Genomic DNA, 11,319 nt, shown 5'->3' on the forward strand with positions numbered 1-11,319 from the left:
ATCAGGGAAAGAGGCGGTTGGGGGCGTAGACCGGAGTTGGCTGGTTTGCATTTGGACGGCATGCTGTCTGGGAATTGGCCGGCCCTGGGGAAGGTGGGGGGAGGGGCTGCCACTCCAGCCAGCAAGCTGTTTAAGATGTCCAAACACGGTAACATATGGACAGTAGAAAGCATGATTAATCCCCTGGAGAACCTGGATGAAGCCCACGTCCTCTCATGGCCCAGTTTGGAGCTGCACTGTGGGCGGCCGTCCCAAACCCACCGGATTCACGGCTAGTGACCAGCCATCCTGCCGGCCCAGGGCCATTTGCTAGGAGGCCCCGGAGTGTTCCGGGCAAGGCAGGGGGAGAGGTAGACCTGGCTGTCCAGGGAGGAGCGACCAGTCCGCGCTGGAAGTTGGGGTGGGCCGGGATCTGTGGCCCTGCTGATGCCCAGGGCCTGAGCGCAGGGAGAGGCAGCCTCCCACGGTCTCGGGCAGGGGTCCTGCCCAGCTCCCAGCAGGGACGGAGAGGAAGGAGGCCAGCGCCTGCCCCTGGTGACACGGCCCCTGACGACAGCAGGCGGACGGCCATGCAAACAAGCCCTCTGATTCCTGGGTGGTTATTGCCGCGTCGACGTTACACACGTGTGAATTCACAGAACAAGCCTTCACGACACGTGCATTTAGAGCCGCCCCTGAGACGGCAGTGCAGACCACCTCACAACCACGCTTGGCAAGTTGCGCCGGTGGCCCCGTTGTCAGTCACCAGCCCGAACGAAGAACCTCAGGGTTTGGTTGAGGGGCTGTATTTGGAAAAGTTCCTCAATCAAAAACAAACAAACAAACTTTAAGCTACTGCCCCAGAAATGGGACTCTGTAGCCGCCAAACACGGGTTTGCCTTTCCGGGCCAGTTGGGGCAGGTGGTGAGCCTGGATCCCGGCCTCGCGGGAGGTGGACACGCGGGACGCGGGCAGGCGGCCGACAACTCCTCACCGAGGGCCCCTCTGCATTGCTGATACCGAACTGCCTCAGACACAGAAGTCACACGTCCTTAGAGCACGAGCGTGAGACGGCCTCTCATCCAACGGGCAGCGGAAGGAGACACATGGACAGCGTGAGTGTCCAGGGCCACCTGCAGGGGCATCAGACCAGAGGGGAGGCAGATGAAAGGCATCTCCTGCCCTGACTCAGGTCCCTAAGTCGGTCGACAAACTTCAGCCATCCCAGCAGGGACGGTAGAGGCGAGCTCCGTGTCCTGGTTCCCGGCTCACGGCTCCTTAAACCTGAGGAATCTCTCAGCCACAAGAGTGCCTCTTGTTTGTTAACGAGTGACACGGGTGACAGAGGGGGCGGGGCTGGCTGGTCCCTACAGGTGACCACCCGGGACCTGCGGCTGGCGTCAGACCCTCCCCTCCTCGCGGGCCCCCCTCTCGCCCCACGGCCACCCAGCCCACGGCTCTCCCCCCGTAATGTGTACTCGGACCGCGTGGGGGTCTTGTCGAAGGGGACGTTTGGACCCGGCGGGCCAGGGCGGGCTCTGCGGTTCCATCACGTCCATCGTGTCCACCGTGTCGAGTGATAAGGCCGCGCCCCTCAGTCCCCAGATGTTTCTCATGTTGACATGCCTCCTTCCCGGCCCCTGATTTACCGGGACACTCTGAGCCAGTGCCCTTGTCTCTACCCGAGGCCACACGATGCTGGGGGCAAAAACCACACGCTGGGATTTATCTTGTCAGGGAGAACGCACTTGGGCGTGTGGACTGATGACGGCGGCTGGGGCGCGGGTCTGGCTCACGGCAGCGCCAGCGGTGGGCTTGGGGGCCGCGGCATTCGGAGCCGAGGTGGACGGGTGGCAAAGGGCGGTGGTTCGGGAGCGGGACAGGAGGGAGTCTGGCGACGTCAGATGGGCCCCCCAAACTGCGTCAGTCCCAGCTGCCGTGGGCCGGGCCGGCCATCGGAAGCTTCCCGAGGAAGCACGTGCAGGGTTGGTGGGGAGGAAGGCGGTGGGCGGTGGGCCACGGGCTGCAGGGGGCAGGGCTCTCCTGGCACCTGTGCAAACCTCCGCTTCCATCCGTCCAGCAGGCTGGGAAGGGCACCTGGGGGGAGGGGATTTTCCACTGAGGACACCGAAAGCATCGATGTCGGGAGAGTCCACAGGGAGGTGGGGGCCCTGGGGCGGCAACAACGCGATTCCTAGAGGAGACGAGAGCGTCTGAGCAGATGGCAGCGGGCGGGAGGACGTGGCCGCATGGCGGGAGGCCGTCCTGTAGACACAGCTTCGAGGTTGGGGACACAGTCCAGAAAAACCCGCTGCATCGTGGCGGTTTAGGGGACAGGAACCTGCCGCCTCCACCTGCCCTCTGGCAGAAGGATTGTTTTGAGCTGGAGACAAATGAGACTCGCCAGATGCAGGAAGGAGCCTTCCCCGAGCTGCGCTTATCCGTGGAACAGCACCGGCTGCTGAGAACTGCCAGCCGGAGTCCCCCCCGACAGAGAGCTTTACGGCCAGGAGGTCGGTGAGCCGGCTCCAGGGTGGGGCTGGGCAGACGAGCGGTCCGTCGCTGCCCTGTGGACCTACCTCCCCACGGTTTGCCCTGGTCTTGTTCCTTCTGCAGAGATGCTCCCTGAGCCCCAGGTCGCCAGCGCCCCTCTAAGCCACCGGCCCCCCGCTCCCGCCGTGCGTGCGGCTGCATGTGGCCATAGACTGCTTCTCTTGCCCATTTTTCCTCAGCCTGATTTACAGGACCCCGGTTAGCTAACCTAAGAGGGGAGAGGAAAAAAAATCTTCCTTTCCTACGTTAGGACCTGGGAAGAGTGTTTCCTTCCCACCCGGACCACGGGGATTTATTTATTCATCCACAGACCAAAGGGGAGAATAGAGCCGGACGGTACTGGAAGGGACGGTGGCATCCAGGCACAGCAGGGGGCAGGGTCCACGTGGCGGGGTCACGTAGTAAGGAGATTCCCTACCCATGCCCGTCGGGAGTCAAGGAACGTGGAGTCATGGAGGGAATGCAGCCTTTCAGGGCGGGTGGGGGGCACTGTGGGCACGAAGGACGGGGTCCGTGGGATGGACAGCCTTCCAGTCCGGCTGGGGCTGGATCGACCCGGGGTGGTCTCAGCTCCGGGCAGGTGCAGCTGGTACATCTGCGGGACCCCCACGCGCACGCCCAGGCACTCTAGGCGTGAGAAGGACACCACTCCAGAAAGGCTGGTTTGGTGAAGGCCGCCGGAGCAGGGCAGGAAGGTCTGTCCTCACGGTGACACCTGGATGGAGCCCACAAGACCTCGTCCGCTCGCTCCAGTGCTGGAAACCAGATGAAATGAAATGCGGAGCCCGCTTCCAGGGCGAGGACACTGGGGACCCCTGGTTCATTCATTTATTTTTCTTTATCATTTCTGCGAGGCTTTGCAAATGAAAGGATCACATTTCAAAACACGATTCAAAGGAATATTATCTGCAGCCAACAAGGTAAAACGAAATTCCGAGCAGCGTCCTCCAAGAAGCGATGTAATGGGCAGTCGTCACCGACTGATGTGACATCTGGGATGTGGTGCACGGACGCCTTCGTGTGACAGTCCAGCAGGAGGCTGTGTCTCTGTCCTCTCTCCTGGGCCCCAGGGAGCCCGCACCTGCCGTGGGAGTGGTGTGGGTGATGGGCTGGGTTAGAAAAGGTGATGTCATTAGTGGGACTCCCGCCTCGTCCGGGGGACTGGCCCCACTGGAGCAGCCGTCCCAGAAGCGGAGATGCCCATCCCGGACGAGTCTGCCCACGCCGCAGCTCTGTGGGCTGTTAGATCCCTTGTGGGCAGCTGGAGGCTGGCGCCTCGCCCAGGAAGAAGCCGGCTGAGGCGGGCACAGAGGAGCCGTCCACACAGCAAAGGGGGAGCCCGAGTAGACCAACTGCTGAGGAAGGGTGTGCCCTGCAGAGCCTGAACGGTTAAAATGTGGACGTCCTGGGCACCTGGGTGGCTCAATCAGTTAAGCCTCTGACTTCAGCTCAGGTCATGATCTCACAGTTTGTGGGTTCGAGCCCCACGTCAGGCTCTGTGCTGACAGCTTGGAGCCTGGAGCCTGGAGCCTGCTTGGGATTCTGTGTCTCCCTCTCTCTCGGCCCTCCCCCGCTTGTGTTCTCTCTCTCTCTCTCTCTCTCTCTCTCTCTCTCTCTCTCTCTCTCAAATAAACATTAAAACACTTAAAATGTGGATGACCCGTGTACGTTTGTGAAATGTGTGGACACAGCCCTCAGGGAATTCAGCCGCTCATCACCACAATGCTTTTGCTTCGTTTTCGCTTACTCTTACCTCTCTCCACAAAACAAACTTGCTTCGAGCCCAAAGCCCCTGACACACAGTCCTTCAAGGAGCGGGTTTCTCTGTAGCGTAATAGCGATACTCTTTTATGTATTAACGATACTCTTTCTTGGTTCTTGACTGTTGCTGTTGTAAAGGTTTCTTTTTTTTTTTTAATGTTTGCTTATTTACGTTGAGACTGAGAGAGAGGGTGGGCACACAGCCAAGGAGGCACAGAGAGAGAGAGAGGGAGACCAAGAGAATCCCAAGTCAGGCTCCTTGGAGAATCCAACTTGGAGTCTGACGTGGGTCTGGAACCCACGAACCGTGAGATCATGACCTGAGCCAACATCAAGAGTCAGACACATCGGATGCTCAACCGGCTGAGCCACCCAGGCGCCCCTACTGTTTTAAGGGTTTCTATTCACCGTCTCAGATATTCATAATGGAGAGCCCCACTCAGGACGTGTAGATGTGCACAGATTATTATTGTACAATACCATGATGGTGCGAATCCACTCCGGTCAGGAAAACCTAAAACTCTACGGTCCTGGGTGGAGCGTGTGAACTTTGTAAATGGTTTTATTCTACGAATGTAAAGTCTAAGAAAATATGTTGGACCTGAGCAACACAGGACTGAGTAATACGTCACAGCTGCTGCTTTACTACTCATGTTCTGGGCGTTTCACTCACAAACTGATATTCTATTGATCACATAAGTGCACGAGAAAACAAACTAGAAACGTCCGTGAGTGGCAAAGGGCAAACCCGGGTGTTGTGGCCGGTTTTGTGGCACCTGCACATATAAACGTCTGCTGTGGCAATGCTCTCTGGGTGGACCCACCACAGAGTCTGATGGCAATTAGTATTATGAGTGACATCACTCTTGAAGGGGTCTGTGAAGCTGTCTCCGAACTAATTATGAAAGCACGTTGTGACCACGAAGCCTGGAAGGTCTGCCCATGGAGAATTTTCCAGAACTTGAGAGAGGGCAGGAAGGAGGCTGACATTTGCTAAGACTCCCCAATGTGAGGCGGTGCCCAGGGATTGTCTCCCCGGGGCGCCGTGGTGGGGGTTAATTAGCCCAGGTTCTCGGCATGTGGAAGCCTGGTTTCAATCCTCCGAACTCCCTGGTTTCTCCTCCCTAAAATTACACTTCTCTGTTTCCATCCATGCAGGACCTTCTTTCCATAATAAATGTGCCAGTGAGTCCCTAGGCTGGGGTCATTTTAGGGAGGAGGGGGGACACTCCAGTCTCATCCTCGACCCATCCCTTCCTCCCATGCACCCCCGAAGGAACTTGAAGATAGGGCAGTAACTTGGGGGACCAAAGATCGAAAATTTAAGCCACAGGCTCCCCAGAGAGCGGCCCCTTCCTCCCTCCAGACCCTCAGCTCATCCTCCTGCCCACTGGGCCCAGTCTGCACTCCTTCTTGGTTTAAATTAAAATGCACCTTTGTCGGGCGCCTGGGGGTTCGTTCGGTTAAGCGTCCAGCTCTTGATTTCGGCTCAGGGTTTGTGAGTTCCAGCCCCGCATCAGGCTCTGCACTGGCACTGTGGAGGCTGCTTGGGACTCTCTCTGTCCCTCTCTCTGCACCTCTCCTGCTCGTGCTCGCTCTCTCTCTCTCTCAATATAAATAAATAAAACTTAAAAAAGATTTTTAAAAATGCACATTTGTCGTATTCTCTTTATTACAAAAGTGATACATGCTCATATTCAAGTGCAGGAGAAAAGTAAACAAGCGGAAAGAACAAAACCAAGTGTGACCCTAGAAAAGCCTGGTTGTCCTAATGCTCTGGGGCGGGTGCGCGGCCGGGCGGCTCAGCCTCCGACTCTCCCTCCCTCTCCCTGCTCCGTCTCTCTCTCCAGGCGCGCGTACCTAATTGCTTTGTGTCAATGCAACAGCTGTGATGAGTTTCTTTCTCATTCCCGACAGCACACCTGGGACCGACGGACGGTGGGGCCACACCTGAGGAGGTCAGGACCGGATGGCATCTCCTGGCCCCTCCGCTGACATAATCGAGGTCTCCGGGAGAACGGGCAGGCCTCCCAGGCCGGCCGGAAATGAGCTGAGAGAGCAGGAGGCGGGCTGCGGGTGCCGTCGTGGCCGGCACGGCCCGAGGTGGGGGCTCCCCGCGGGCAGGGGCCCGGGCCCCGAACGTCCCGCCGGCACCAAAGGCGGGAGCTCCGGGTTTCTGGTCAGCGCGCGCAGATGGGAGCCGTGCGGAAGGGGCGTGGGGGCCGCAGGCGGTCGTCGTCACGCGTCGGAACGTGCACACGCCCACCCCTGGGCCCTGGGGGAGACCAGCGCGAACCAGCCACGCTGCAGGGATGGGACCTCCGGGACGGCAGAGCCAGGAGGGGAGGCGAGAGGTGAGTCCCGTGGGGAGGAGGTTTCACAACGGGAAGGGGAGCACGCCGAAGTGGTCGTGGGGAGGCCGAGGGCGGCCGCGAGAGGCGTGATCTCACTGGGGTGGCTGAGCCCAAGTGAGGAGGCTATGGGTTCACGAAGAACAGGGAAGACGCAGGTGTAGACAGGTGCTGAGTGAGGCACGCGGGAAATGGTGCAGGGCCGGGGAGAGCGTTGGGAATGGCGGGGGTGCCGGGGCTGGGAGAGCATTGTAAATGGTGGGGGCCTGGGGAGAGCGTCGGGAATGGTGGGAGATCTGGGGGGCCGGGGAGAGGGTTGCAGGGCATCGGTAGAGGCCAGGCAGGCTGGGACCCTGCCTTCCTGGTGCGCGAGGCAGCCGGCCAGCCATGTGAGCCGAGGGCAGGGAGCCTGGGGACCAGGGGGAGGACTGAGTTTGCTCCTCCGAGCGGCTGCGCTGTGCCCACCCCCACCTCGCCCCAGGGAGGCAGCAGGAGGCCCGCCAAGCCCGGGACCTCCCTACCAGGTTAGTCGGCCTGGCCAGAAGCAGTAGCCCCGTGAGCCTTGGGGAGGTGTTTGCTACCACACCCAAACTTGGCAAGCGAAGGTCTCTTAAAGGCTCCTTACGGTGTGAACTCTGAAGCTAGATCGACTCACTTTACATTAAAATCCACTGCCAGGGGCGCCTGGGTGACTCAGTCAGTTAAGCGGGGACTTCGGCTCAGGTCATGATCTCGCCATTCATGAGTTCGAGCCCCGTGTCGGGCTCTGTGCTGACAGGTCAGAGGCTGGAGCCTGCTTCAGATTCGTGTCTCCCTCTCTCTCTGCCCCTCCCCAGCTCCCACTCTGTCCCTCTCTCTCTCAAAAATAAATAAAGATTTAAAAAATTAAAAAAAACCCACTGCCATATCTTGCACTTTGGATTTTTTTTAAATCCATGCATCATTTTATTGTATTATTGTTTTTGAGTTTATTTTTATTTATTTTCATATTTGAGAGAGAGTGCAAGCAGGGCAGGGGCAGAGAGAGAGGGAGAATCCCAAGCAGGCTCCATGGTGTCAACGCAGAGCCCGACGTGGGGCTCAAAGTCGTAAACCATTAGATCTCCACCTGAGTCAAAATCAAGAGCCGGGCACCCAACCACCTGTAACCCCCCCCCCCCCCCCCGCGCGCCTCCCCTGCATCATTTTATAACATTGTATGTTTACCGCTTGGAAAATACAGGCTCACCAACGTAAGCAGGACTTCCAAGAGTTGGTACGTTTCATTATGCTGTTGGAAAAAAATCACAGTAATTAATATCGCTCACTGCAACATTCTGTCCCGCGGAATATTGTATCATCAGAAAAGTCTTTAAGTGTGGGGCCACTGCCAAGCTCACAGTGGTAGAGATTTTTCAAAATTCTAACATATGCCAGAAACTCGAATTTGCCGTTGGTAACCAATACGGGCAGTTGTCTTCATGCGGGGGGCAGCTCACTGTGATTCCTGAGGACATACCTGGATCCGAATACCCACAGGCTGTCGTTCGGTCGGAGGGGCTGTTCCCTGGAACGAGCGTCCAGTCCGGCTCCCAGCTCTGCCGCGTGGGCTCCCCAACACCACCGACTCCGGTTTGGGTGTGGGGCGCAGGCTCCCCTCCTCACTGGCCAGGGTCCCCAGGATACACGCCTAGGGATGGACATTGATGAAATCATGGCTTTTGCTAGCTCACTAGGGTTGTTCTTGCGTGCCGCTGGCCCTTAGTTTCCTATGGGACCCGAGACCGTGAAGGACACAGTGTCCTGACCAGTGTCTAGGCACTGGGGGTTTTGGCCTCCGTCACGTTTGTGCATCAGTGACAACGGTAATCAGTAATACAGTGCAGACGACAAAGGATGTCCTTGTGTTACTGTGAAAATAGTGTGGAGCTCAGGGATCCCTCTGAGATGGTCTTCTTGCCCCCCCTTGCTCAGCGTTCTGAGCTCATCCATGCACCCCCTGCACACACGTGTGTATTTACACACATCTCAACATGTACACACTGTTCTGTACTTTGTCCCTTTCCCTCCCTGTCTCCCTGTCTCTTCGTCTTTCTATCTCCTCTGTCTCTGTCTCTTCCTGTCTCTCCCTCTTTCTCTTTGTGTGTCTCTCTTTCTCTCTGTCTCTCCCTGTCTCTTCCTCTTTCTGTCTCTCTGTCTCCTTTGTCACTCTCTCTCTGTCTCTCTCCCTTTCCCTCCTCCTCTCCCCTCCCTTCCTCTCTCTCTCTCTCTCTCTCTCTCTCTCTCTGTCTCCCTCCCTCCCTCCCTCACTCCCTCTCCTGGCTTCTCTCATTTGCCATAATGTTTTTGCAGTTCACCCATAATCTTCCATTGTGTGCTACCTGTTGTACTCCGTTCATCAGCTGATGGATATTTGGTTTCTTTCCAGCTCTCGGGGGTTGCAAATGGTGCTCTCTAAACATTCGTGTGCAAGTTTCTGTGTGGACCTGTGCATTCCTCTCTCCCACACACACCACCAGGAGCGGAACTGCTGGGTCATGGTCACCGCATGTGTTCAGTCCTTTGTGCAGCGGCCAGGTGGTTTTCCGAAGCCCTTGTACCATTTTCCGTCTCCACCAGCACTGTGTGAGGGTCCCTTCCAATTTCTCTGCTTTCTGACCCTTTGCCTTTTTAAGTAGGCCTCACGCCCAGTGCGGGACCCAGCACAGGGCTTGAACTCAGCCCCTGGGATCATGACCTGAGCTGAGATTAAGAGTCAGACGCGTAACCGACTGAGCCACCCAAGCACCCCAACTTTTTGGCCATTTTGATATCTTCTTTGCAGAAACATCTACTGGGTTCCTTACTATTGAGCTGCAGGAATTCTTTTTCTACTCTACGTACAAGACTTTTAACAGAGAGGTAATGTGCAAATTTTCTTATTCTGCGATTTGTGCTCTCACTCTCTTGCCGGTGTCCTTGGAAGCTGAAGCATTGTTCATGCAGGTAATGTCCCATTTGTGCATTTTTTCTTTTTGCTTGTACTTTCACATCTAAGAAACTGCTGCCTAATATGGGTGCATGAAGATTTACCCCTATGTTTTCTTCTGTGGGTTTTATAGTTGTAGGGCTAACATTTTGATCTTTGACCCGTTTTGAGTTGACTTTGTAGGGGGTTAGGTGAGGGGCCAACATCATTCTATGCGTGTGGATGTCCAGTTGTCCCAGCGCCATTTGTTGAAAAGACTGTCCTTTCCCCCGTGAATTGCCTTGGTACCCTTATTGAAAATCCATTGACTGTAATCACAAGGATTTATTTCTGGTTTCCCAATTCTATTGACCTATGTCTTTCGTTATTCAAGCTTGACACTGTTCTGATCCCTGTAGATTTGTAGTAAGTTTGAAATTGTGAGGTGTGAGTTCTCCAATGTTGTCTTCTTTTCCGAGAAAGTTTTGGCTGTTTTGTGTCCCTTGAATTTCCATGCAAGTTCTATTATCTGTTAATTTCTGCAGAGAGGTCAATTGGGATTCTGATAGGAATCATCTATGGAGCTGGACCCCACTTGGCCGAGAACAGCTGAAAGGCAGGGAGGCGTTCCTACTGGGCCAGGGGCATATCTGTGTGAGCAGAGGAACTCACAGGCCTTTGGGGCCCCATGAGGCTCAAAGATGTCAAGGCAGGGGTGCCTGGGTGGGTCAGTTTCAGCTCAGGTCATCATCTCAAGGTTTGTGAGTTCAAGTCCCATGTTGGGCTCTCTCCTGACAGCTCAGAGCCTGGAACCTGCTTCGGATTCTGTGTCTCTGTCTCTCTCTGCCTCTCCCCTGCTCGTGCTCTATCTCCCTCTCTCAAAAATAAATAAACACTAAAAGTATTAAAAAAAAAAAAAAGATGTCAATTTTAGGCCCAACAGTAAGGGTGCACTCTTGAACTAAGCGAGGCCCTGGGGGTGTCTCACGCAGCAGGCAGACAGGGGACTCGTCTTCCAGAAGTCAGGACGGAGGCACCATGGCAATGCATCCACTTGGGGTCCACCTGTCAGAACTAGCGACAGACGTGCCAAGATGCCCTCCAGGAGTCGGTCGCCACTCACGCTCTTACCTAAGGTGTATTGTCAAACAGAGGAAGTCATTCTGCTGGAGATAACATGCTGCATCTTAGATGTTTTAAATAATTTCCAGGATGGTTAGTAAAGGTGAAAACATTTTTATGTGTATGCTTAGAGGGCCTTTGTTAAACTGTTCATAAACTTGGTGTAATTACCTATCGGGTTGTTTGTCTATTTTTAAAAATTGACTTATAGGTGTTGAAGTAAATATATACTCTGAATAGAAATCCTTTGTGGACACAGTGGATATGTTCTCTCATCTTTTTACCTGGTTTATAGGTTTCTGCTATATGCAAGTTTTAAATTTGGATGCAAAATCACCATACTCCTTCACGTCTGTGTTTTGTATCTTTCTTAAGAAGGTCTTCTGTACCCCAGTTTTGTCAAATGTGCTTTTATGCACAATTCAGAGCATTTTTTCTTCCTGTTTCTTGTACCACATGAGATAAGATCTAACTTTCCACTGTACCCCGTCCAGGAATCTCTGTTTTCTTCCATGGTTTCATACGTCAACCCTGTTCCAACATCTCGGTTGCCAGGATGTATGCAATGTATCATGTAATATATACATGGTTATTCACGCTTTTATATCTGTCGGGAACATTTTCTCC

The 11,319-nt window shown here is 55.1% G+C and overlaps 1 long non-coding RNA gene across 1 annotated transcript; it reads right to left on the bottom strand.

Moving 5' to 3' along the window:
- Nucleotides 1-3,351: 3,351 nt before the first annotated feature.
- LOC121013755 (uncharacterized) lies at nucleotides 3,352-6,823 on the bottom strand. The gene is made up of 2 exons (XR_005782904.1): nucleotides 6,154-6,823; nucleotides 3,352-3,613 (listed from the first exon to the last, which is right to left on the bottom strand). It is a non-coding gene; the product is annotated as an uncharacterized LOC121013755 (long non-coding RNA).
- Nucleotides 6,824-11,319: the final 4,496 nt, after the last annotated feature.

The sequence above is a fragment of the Herpailurus yagouaroundi genome, unplaced genomic scaffold (genome assembly GCF_014898765.1).
Source record: "Herpailurus yagouaroundi ecotype Mexico unplaced genomic scaffold, PumYag 199, whole genome shotgun sequence".
Lineage (NCBI taxonomy): Eukaryota > Metazoa > Chordata > Mammalia > Carnivora > Felidae > Herpailurus > Herpailurus yagouaroundi.